Genomic DNA, 11551 nt, shown 5'->3' with positions numbered 1-11551 from the left:
ACAACTGATTTATGTGCATAAGTACCCCTTCAGCATTAATCTCCCTGACCAACTTTTTGCTATCTTCAGCATTAAAGAATTATTTCCTTTACATGACCACTCTTCCATCTGATTATATTTTTGACCTAGTTATGAAAAAAATAACACTTGATGCTGTAGAAGCATGGTAGAACTCTGTGTATAGCTTTGTTCTCTTCCCTGGAGTATGTAATTTTTCAAATTTTGTTGTCAGAAATTTGTATCGCTGTCAAGAACTGGGCAGTTCTTTTTGGAGTACTTCTTGAGTGCATCTTATGAGCCTGATAAGGCTTTTTTAACTTTGTAGTGTCTATTCAGTTCACGTGTCCATTCAGCTTACTCAGATCCTTCTCATTGGTTTTGCCAATGTACAGTACTGCTTGCCTATGCAAGTCTTTAGTTCTAAGCTGGATAACAATATGTTGTCCTCTGTTGGTTCTGTAATACTTCTAATATTTTGTGTGCTTTGGCATTTCATGGGAGTTCTCATCCCTGCTCTACCTTTTGTGGTAGAATTGAAAACCATACATATACTTTTATATTTTCATTTCTGGAAAGAGTACGAAAGAAGAAAAGGCCGACAGCTGAATACATTCCCTTTTCAGTTAGAAGTGGGGAAACTCCCTTCAGCAAAGCTCTGTGGTAAAAAGGAAGTCCATGGCCTTTCATGCCAAGTGACTCTGCAAAGCAATAGAGATTTTGTGGATGAGAGTAATGATTGCTACTTGCCTATGTCTACTCTAGAGATTATTTGGTAAGTATTCTGAGCACTGCAAAGAATCTGAAGAGACTAAAAATATTATCTTTCCACTCTTCTCTGAGGAGCACTGTTGTTTTTTTAATACTGGAAACCTTAATGTCTCCTTTCAAGTCAGTTAACCTTCCTCTTTCGGCAGTACTATAGAACAAGGAATTGACCTGATTTTACAACACCTGCTCTCCAGATTTTTGGCTGTGAAAGGGTTCTGGCATGATGCGATCATGTATTGTTGAGGTCTCTCTCCTTGCAAAGATCTCTACTATACAAGACTATTGGAGTTTTATGTTTTAGGCACTTGTTGAAAGTTTTCGATGGTATTCACTCCATTTTACGGAATGGAAGAAGCACAGAAGACACACAGCCCTCAGTGTCCTCACTGGATGAGGGACTATTGATGCCTCAGCCAATGTCATACCTCGGAAGTGCACTGGCATCTTCAATCCTGTATAAGGAGACTGGCAGAGACTTCTCAGTCAGCCTGAGAAAACCCTTAGTTTTGCAGGCTTTTCCTGTAGAACTTGATTTGTTTACAGGATTTTTCAAACAGATGTCAGTTTGCATCAGTACAACAGCAAGATCTCGTAGAAGAGTATCTGCATGCAGTTTTGATGTCCATTTTTCAGATTTGGAGATTAAAAATTTACGAGAAGAATAAAAGGCAATTGATACTTATCACAGGTCAGGCAACAGTAACGATTGCCAAGCAGAGAAAATGCTCTAGATTATAGCTCACACTTGAGGCTGTCGTATCAGTCTGACCTTAGAGTACTTTATAAAACATTACAGATACCAGCTCTGCTGTGGTCAACTCCCCTCTGGAGAGTGGACCTTTTGTGAACCCTAGTTCATAAGGGTCTACCAGTCCCAGTATTTGTCCAAAGTAGATATGATCATATCTTCTAGAGGATGATTGACTCTCTTGTCCCTCCATTCCAGAAGCCCTTATCAACAGCTTCGTGTAAACAAGGAGTCTTTGTAATGTGTGGTCTGTATGGTGTTTTCCCTAGCACCTCATGCGTGCGATCACAATTTTAATTGGCATTATCTTATCTGATTAGCATTTTAATCTTAAGAACCCTTTGCACAGAGCTAATATTTAAAAGGCACATGAAATTGTCTGTTACTCCAATTTCACCTCCACTGAAATATTTACCAGTTTGGTAAGACTCCAGAGCAGAAGGAAAGACAGGTGGTGATGGAATGTGTATAAATATTTTGAACCAAGCAAGGTGTATGGAATTTTGTTTCACTTTTCATACCAGGATTCAGAATAGTGAATGCCTTTGTATCAGTAGAAATCACTTGGCCTTTCTGAGAACACTGAACAGTAGCACAGTCATGCGTGACTACTGACGAACCCAGCCAAAAGGACAGTCCTTCACTAGCCTGCCTGGAAAAGAGCATCTGGAGTTACCAGTTCTAATTATCTGGCAGATCTTAGTCAGCAAGGGTTGTTACATTTGAAGTGCAGAGAGGTATCCTGGTATTGGCTGGGACAGTTAATTTTCTTCCTGGTAGCTCATACAGCGCTGTGATTTGGATTTAGTATGAGAATAATGCTGATAACACACAGATGTTATAGTTGTTGCCAAGCAGTGCTTACACTAGCCAAGGACTTTTTCAGCTTCTCATGCCCTGCCAGCAAGAAGCTGGGAGGGGGCACAGCCAGGACAGCTGACCCAAACTGGCCAAAGGGATGTTCCATACCATATGACATTATGCTCAGTATATAAACCAGGGCAAGTTGGCCAGGGACGGGGCGACCACTGCTTGGGAACTGGCTGGGCATCGGTTGACAGGTGCTAAGCAATTGCATTGTGCATCACTTATTTTGTATGTTCTTTTATTATCATTACTATTATTATTTTCTCTTCCTTTTCTGTCCTATTAAACTGTCTTTACCTCAACCTACAAGTTTTACTTTCCCCACCACCCCCCAATTCGCTTCCTCCATCTTACTGTGAAGGGGAGTGAGCGAACAACTGTGTGGTGTTTAGCTGCCTGCCAGGTTAAGCCACAACAGGCCTTTTTGGTGCCCAACGTGGGACACAAAGGGTTGAGATAACGACAGATCTGACCACAGTGTATTAAGGAAAATTTGTTCTAAGCATTCATTATATTGGTTTAATGGTTGCCGGTCACAATGTTGGTTTGTTTCCTAAGTTGTGCTTGCTCTCAAAGTTGTGTTACGCAACACCTTACTTGCAGTATATGTTCCCTGTTGTGCTGTTTATCACTGCTGGGAGCTGGGTCAAGGTTATCCTTTTGCTGCACAGTGTAACACTGGCTTATGATAAAATTCTTGGTCATGAGACTAACCTGGTGTCTGCACTCCACATTACCGTCATCTTTGCACCTTGGGAGCCACCTCTTGGAAACTAATAATAATTACACTCTTTACCTTTTCTCCTTGGAGAACTAATCTATGGGGGACACAGGGGGGACACCTTCCCCCACTCCTTCACTTTTGCTTTCTCCTTCAAGCTAGTTACAGCAGCTCTTGAGAATTTTGAATATCCTTGGGATGTTCAAACCAGCATTGTCCTATCTATGTCTCCTCAATGTGTGTCAGGTATTGCTTAGAGTTAAACAACTATTTAAGGACAGCACCCAGAGATCTACCCCCATAACAGGCACTGCAGCAACTCAGACCCCAGCGACCCACACTGGCTACTCCAACACCTCCAACACGCACTGAAGATACTCCAACCCCAGCGACAGGCACTGCAGATGAACAAGAGAACCAACCTGTGCCAGGATCAGTTGCCCCTGTACACAAAACAAATACACAAGGAAATCAGCTCCTTTAGTATGGGATGAAGATGAACCAGGGCCATCACAAGAACAGGAGGAGGAAGAGGCAGAAACCATAAATGAGACAGTAACCACCCAATCCCTATCCCTGGGTGAGCTGCGAGATAAGCGAAAAGGTTTCAGTCATCACCCAGGCGAGCACATTGTCGCCTGGGTGCTCCAATACTGGGATAATGGGGCCAGTAGCCTGGAATGAGAGGGTAGGGAGGGAAGCCAAGCAGCTGGGGTCCCTTTCTAGGGAAGGGGTTGTTGACAAAGCAATTGGGAAAGAGGCACAAGCCCTCAGCCTCTGTCTGGAGTGAAGGAAAGGTATCCCTTCAAGGAAGATGTTATATGTCACCCAGGCAAGTGGACCACCATGGAGAGAGGTATCCAGTACCTAAGGGAATTAGCTGTGCTGGAGATGAATGATGATGACCTGAAAAACAAGCAGCTATCCAAAGGTCCAGATGAAGTCAGGTACACATGACCCATGTGACAGAAGTTTGTATGGAGTGCATCATCATCATATGCCAACTCACTGGCAATAATGATCCGGAAAGATGGAGAGGGACAAACAGTGGATGAGTTGGCTGGCCAACTCCAGCAATGCAAAGAAAGTCTCTTCTCCTCCCTCATCTCAGCTGTGGAGAAACTGGTCCAGCAACTCAAAGAGGATAGATCCTACTCCCCACCTGTACAGACCAATATCTCAGCAATTAGGAGTAAGCATTCCTCTGCACGAGAGGGAGGATGTAGGGGGTACACACCACAGGCCACCTGTGGGTTTACCTGTGTGACCACAGAGAGGACATGAGGAAGTGAGATGGAAAATCTACCTCGACCCTAGAGGCACAGGTACATGAGATGCAAGGAAAAAGAATCACAAAAGGTTTTTTTTCCAAGAAAATTGCTGCTCCAGTCTCCAGTGGGCAGTTCCCCAGAGAGAGTAGAAAGGCTTATTTTACTTCTGAGCTTAATGATGGGACTTCTGATTCGTATCTACAAGAAGTGAGTAATGAGTACTATGACCAGGACTAGAGGGGCCCTGCCGCCAGCCAGGTGGAGGAAAGGGACAACCGGGTTTACTGCACTCTGTGAATCTGATGGCCTGGCACAACAGGCCCAGAGGAGTATAAGGCTCTAGTGGACACCAGTGTACAGTGCACCCTAATGCCACCAAGATATACAGGGGCAGAAACCATCTGTTTTTCTGGAGTGACAGGGGGATCCCAGCAGTATTGGAAGCTGAAGTGAGCTGGGAATTAGTGCCATTGTGACTGCCCCAGAGGCTCTGTGCATCCTTGGCATAGCCTACCTCAGGAGAGGGTATTTCAGGGACCCAATAGGGTACCAGTGGGTTTTTGGTATAGCTGCCCTGGAGACAGAGGAAATCAATCAGCTGCCTACCTTGCCCAGTCTTGTGGAGGACCCTTCTGTTGTGGGGTTCCTGACGGTCAAAGAACAACAGGTGCCCATCACTACCACAGTGGTGCACCGGCAGCAATGTTGCACCAGCTGGGACTCCCTGATTCATCCACGAGCTGATTTGTTGACTGGAGAGCCAAGGAGTGATCAGCAAGACCCGCTCACCCTTTAACAGTCCCATATGGCCAGTACGGAAGTCTAATGGAGAGTGGAGGCGAACAGTAGACTATCGTGGCCTGAATGAAGTCACTCCTCCACTGAGTGCTGCCATGCCAGACATGCTAGAACTTCAATACGAACTGGAGTCAAAGGCAGCCAGGTGGTATGCCACAACTGATATCACTAATGCATTTTTCTCCATCCCTCTGGCAGCAGAGTGCAGGCCACAATTTGCTTTCACTTGGAGGGGCGTCCAGTGCACCTGGAATCGACTGCCCCAGGGGTGGAAACGCAGCCCTACCGTTTGCCATGGACTGATCCATAATGTACTGGAACAGGGTGAAGCTCCCGAACACCTACAATACATTGATGACATCATCGTGTGGGGCAACACAGCAGAAAAAGCTTTTGAGAAAGGGAAGAAAATAGTCCAAATCCTTCTGAAGGCTGGTTTTGCCCTAAAACAAAGTAAAGTTAAGGGACCCACAGAAAAGATCCAGTTCTTAGGAATAAAATGGCAAGATGGCCATCGTCAGATTCCAATGGATGTGATCAACAAAATAACAGCCATGTCTCCACCAACCAGCAAAAAGGAAACACAAGCTTTCTTGGGCGTTGTGGGTTTTGGGAGAATGCATATTCCAGATTATAGTCTGATCGTAAGTCCTCTCTATCAAGTGACCTGGAAGAATGTTTTCAAACAGGGCCCTAAGCAACAACAAGCCTTTGAACAAATTAAACAGGAGAGAGTTCATGCAGTAGCCCTTGGGCCAGTCCGGGCAGGACAAGATATAAAAAATATGCTCTCTATACCGCAGTCAGGGAGAATGGTCCTACCTGGAGACTCTGGCAGGAAGCACCAAGGGAGACCACAGGTTGACCCCTTGGGTTTTGGAATCAGGGATGCAGAGGGTCCAAGGCCAGCTATACTCCAGCTGAGAAAGAGATATTGGCAGCATACAAAGGGGTTCAATCTACTTTGGAAGTGCTTGGTACTGAAACACATCTTCTCCTTGCACCCCGACTGTTAGTGCTGGGCTGGCTGTTCAAAGGGAGGGTCCCCTCTACACATCATGCAACTGATGCTACATGGAGTAAATGGGTCGCACTGATCACCCAACGGGCTTGAATAGGAAACCCCAGTTGCCCAGGAATCTTGGAAGTCATCATGAACTGACCAGAAGGCAAAGATTTCAGCATATCACCAGAGGAGGAGGTGACACCTGCTGAAGAGGCCCCACTGTATAATAAACTACCAAAAAATGAGAAGCAATATGCCCTGTTCACTGATGGGTCTTGTCATCTGGTGGAAAAGCACCGGAGATGGAAGGCTGCTGTATGGAGTCCTACATGACAAGTAGCAGAAACTGCTGAAGGAGAAGGTGAATCAAGTTGGTTTGCAGAGATGAAAGCCATCCAGCTGGCTTTAGATATCGCCAGCTGAGCAAGCGGCCAGTACTTTACCTCTACTGACTCATGGATGGTGGCAAATGCCCTGTGGGGGTGGTTACAGCAATGGAAGCAGAACAACTGGCAGCACAGGGGCAAACCCATCTGGGCTGCCACATTGTGGCAAGACATTGCTGCCCAGGTAGAGAACCTGGTTGTAAAAGTACATCATGTGGATGCTCATGCCCCCAAGAGTCAGGCCACTTGAAGAACATCAAAACAACCAGCAGGTAGATCAGGCTACTAAGACTGAAGTGGCTCAGGTGGATCTGGACTGGCAATGTAAGGGTGAATTATTTGTAGCTCAGTGGGCCCATGACACCTCAGGCCATCAAGGGAGAGATGCAACATACAGGTGGGCTCATGATCAAAGGGTGGACTTGACCATGAACGCTATTGCACAGGTTATCCATGAATGTGAAACATGTGCTGCAATCAAGCAAGCGAAGCGTGTAAATCCTCTCTGGTATGGAGTACGATGGCTGAAATATAAATATGGGCAGGCTTGGCAGATTAACTACATCACACTTCCACAAACCCGCCAAGGCAAGCGCCATGTCCTTACAATGGTGGAAGCAACCACCGGATGCCTGGAAACTTCTCCTGTGCCCCCTGCCACTGCCTGGAACACTATCCTGGGCCTTGAAAAGCAAGTCCTATGGTGACATGGCACCCCAGGAAGGATTCAGTCGGACAACGGCACTCATTTCCAAAACAACCTCATAGGCACCTGGGTGAAAAAGCATGACATTGAGTAGGTATATCACATCCCATATCATTCAGCAGCCTCTGGGAAAATCAAACAGACTGTTAAAGACTACACTGAGAGCAATGGGGGTGGCACATTCAAACATTACAATACACATTTAGCAAAAGCCACCTGGTTAGACAATACTATGGGATCTGCCAATTGAGCTGGTCCTGCCCAATCAGAACCCTTACGTACTGTGGAAGGGGATAGAGTCCCTGCAGTGCACGTAAAAAATATGCTGGGGAAGACAGTTTGGATTAATACTGCCACGGGCAATGGCAAACCCATCTGTCATATTGCTTTTGCTCAAGGAAAAGCAAAAGTGGTGGGTGATGCAGGAGGATGGGGAAGCCCCATGTGTAACTCAAGGGGATTCGATTTTGGGAGAGAATAGCTAATGAATTAAATTGTATTATGTTAATTGCTATATAATCCTGTATATCATCATGTCTATGGTGGCTGTACGCCATATCAATGGTATCGCAGTAAGAATCACCCAGATTAATGAAGAAGAAGTCTTGCAGAGGGTAAATTAGAAAGGCAAAAGCCCAGCTAGAACTCAACCTGGCCACTGCTATAAGGGATAATAAAAAATGTTTTTACAAATACATTAACAACAAAAAGAGAACCAAGGAGAATCTCCATCCTCTATTGGATGGGGAGGAGAACGTTGCTACTGAGGATGAGAAAAAGGCTGAGGCACTTAATGCCTTACTTGCCGCAGTCTTTAACAGTCAGACCAGTTAGCCCCAGGGTATTCAGCACCCGTGCTGGTAGGCAGGGACAAGGAGAAAAATAAACCACCCAAAATCCAGGAGGGAGCAGTTTATGACCTACTAAGACACCTGGACACTCACAAGTCTATGGGGCTGGATGGGATCCACCCAAGAGTACAGAAGGAGCTGGTGGAGGAGCTTGCCAAGCCACTCTCCATCATTTATCAGCAGTCCTGGTTAACAGGGGAGGTCCCAGATGACAGGAGGCTGGCCAATGTGACACCCATCTACAAGAAGGTTGGAGGATCCGGGGAACCACAGGTCTGTCAGCCCGACCACAGTACCAAGGAAGATTATGGAGCAGTTCACCTTGAGGGCCGTCACACGGCACGTACAGGACAACCAGGGGACGAGGCCCAGTCAACATGGGTTTATAAAAGGCAGGTCTTGCCTGACTAACTTGACCTCCTTCTATGACAAGGTGACCTGCTCACTGGATGAGGGAAAGGCTGTGGATGTTGCCTGCTTAGGCTTTAGTAAAGCCTTGGACACTGTCTCCCACAGCATTCCCCTGGAGAAACTGGCTGCTCATGCCTTGGATGGATATACTCTTTGCTGGGTAAAAAACTGGCTGGCTGGCCAAGCCCAAAGAGTTGAGGTGAATGGAGCTAAATCCAGTTGGTGGCCAGTCACGAGCGGGGTTCCCCAGGGCTCAGTGTTGGGGCCAGTCTTGTTTAATATCTTTATCAATGATCTGGACTAGGGGATCAAGTGCACTCTCAGTAAGGTTGCAGATGACACCAAGTTGTGCGGGAGTGTTGATCAGCTCGAGGGTAGGAAGGCTCTGCAGGGGAATCTGGACAGGCTGGATCCATGGGCCAAGGCCAATTGTATGAGGTTCAGTAAGGCTCAGTGCTGGATACTGTACTTTGGTCACAACAACCCCATGCAACACTACAGGCTTGGGGAAGAGTGGCTGGAGAGCTGCCCAGCAGAGAAGGACCTGGGAGTGCTGGTTGACAGCCGGCTGAACATGAGCCAGCAGTGTGCCCAGGTGGGCAAGAAGGCCAACAGCATCCTGGATTGTATCAGGAACTCTGTGGACAGCAGGAGCAGGGAAGTGATCGTGCCCCTGTACGCATTGGTGAGGCCGCACCTCGAATACTGTGTTCAGTTTAGGCCCCCTCAGTACAAAGAAGGACATCGAGATGTTAGAGTGTGTCCAGAGGAGGGGAACAAAGCTGGTGAAGGGTCTACAGAACAAGTCTTGTAAATGAAGGAGCTGCTGAAGGAACAGAGATTGTTCAGCCTGGAGAAGAGGAGGCTGAGGGGAGACCTTATCGCTCTCTACAACTGCCTGAAAGGAGGTGGTAGCAAGGTGGGCGTTGGTGTCTTCTCCCAAGTTACTAGCAATAGAATAAGATGAAACAGCTTGAAGCTGCACCAGGGGAGGTTTAGATTGGTTATTAGGAAAAATTTCTTCACTGAAAGAGTGATCAGGCACTGGTACTGGCTGCCCAAGGAAGTGGTTGAGTCACCATCCCTGGAGGTACTTAAAAGACACGTAGACACAGCACTTCAGGGCACAGTTTAGGAAGCATTATAGTGTTGGGTTGATGGTTGGACTTGATGATCCTAGAGGTCTTTTCCAACCTTTATGATTCTATGATTCTATGAATTAACTTTTATGAAACTGAGCAAAGTGCAGCAATGATAGAACGAGACAAGCACAGAGATAATGGTACCACTGGCTTCAGCATGCAAAAATCAACACCACACACCATCTCTCCTGCTCCAAAGCACTGTTATGGCAGATGGACTAACTGAACCCAATGGACATTTCAGAGGGATGGCCCATAGACTAAGGGAATGATATCTGTGTAGATATATTAAAAGACAGGAAAAGCAGTGATGATTAATTGAAATGTATTGGAAAGTATGGAACATGGGCATGACATAGATGGTGTAGAATAGGGGTGGATACTGTCCTGATTTCAGTTGGGATACAGTTAATTTTTTTCCTGGTAGCTGGTATAGTGCTGTGATTTGGATTTGGTATGAGAATAATGTTGATAATGCTGATAACACACTGATGTTTTAGTTGTTGCTAAGCAGTGCTTACACTAGTCAAGGACTTTTCAGTTTCTCATGCCCTGCCAGTGAGAAGCTGGGAGCGGGCACAGCCAAGACTACTGACCCAAACTGGCCAAAGGGATGTTCCATACCATATGACATCATGCTCACAGTATAAACTGGGGGGAGTTGGCTGGGGAAGGGACGACTGCTGCTTGGGAATTGGCTGGACATCAGTCGGTAAGCAATTGCATTGAACATCACTTGTTCTGTATATTCTTTTATCATTATTATTTTCCCTTCCTTTTCTGTCCTATTAAACTGTCTTTACCTCTACCCAAAAAATTTACTTTTTTTCCCCAGGTCTCATCCCTGTCTTACTGTGGTGTCTGTGTGGTGTTTAGCTACCTGTCAGGTTAAATCACAACAAGAGGACATCAAACTTATGGGCTCTGCTTGACTAATACTGTGTAGTGACTTACTGTCATCTCCCTCTCCCAAGGGTTTGGCTATCAGCTGTAAGAAAATCATAAGGAAAGCTGCAGAGTAGAGTCACACAAGATAAGAAAGGGAAAACTACAGCCAGAGGTTGCACTGTTCAGACAAGTGTAGGTTTTTTAAGAGGAAAACCACCAACTTGAAAGATACAAAATTGTAAAGGAATAAAAAAGAGATTAGGGAATGGCAATTCAGCATCACTGAGGATCTCTTCCAGCAACCAGCAAAGATCAACCTTTCCCACCCAATTGATTACTCAGAAGATATTCCTCAGGTGTTTTATTATGGATGTTGAGCACACAAATGCTTAGCCTAGAAGCTCTTTAAATCCTAGCTGTCTTTTGTGTGTGCTACAACAAATACTGTGATACACGCTTGAAAAATCTCTGCATGGCAAAAGATGCCAACAAGCAGGAAGACAGGGCAATGGTTACTGTGTCACCATCCCAAAATCTGGAGTGTGGGTTAATGCCATGCAGAGACATTTAAATGACTAAGCAGTCAACAAGTCTTGCTGGCCTTTTGGCTTGGACTCCAAGGTGCCACTGCTACTGGAGCTGGTGATGAAGGCACACCTGATGGTTCAGGAGAAACCTGCTGTTAGCCCAGGGTAAAAGGGAAGAGTAAGAAATCACTGCCAAAAGCCAAGGTGATAGGAAGAGTAAAAGGAGGAAGCAGCCTTGCAGAGAAAAAGCAAGTAGTAATGGCAATCAGCCATAAAAAAGGCTAGAACATACTCAAATAAGACCCTGTAGCAGCAATATCGACTTGAATTGAAAAGCATAATGTCCCACACCTGCAGCAGGACCTTTTCTGTGATAATGTATTTATGAAGGTTTCCTATTTCTTACACATCTTACAAAAGAGCATGATGTATTTGATCCCAGTCTTTATGACGTGTAAGAG

This window comes from Phalacrocorax aristotelis, chromosome 2 (genome assembly GCF_949628215.1).
Source record: "Phalacrocorax aristotelis chromosome 2, bGulAri2.1, whole genome shotgun sequence".
In the NCBI taxonomy this organism is placed as follows: Eukaryota; Metazoa; Chordata; class Aves; order Suliformes; family Phalacrocoracidae; genus Phalacrocorax; species Phalacrocorax aristotelis.
The sequence above is the reverse complement of the archived record's forward strand: the minus strand, read 5'-3'. Positions refer to the sequence as shown.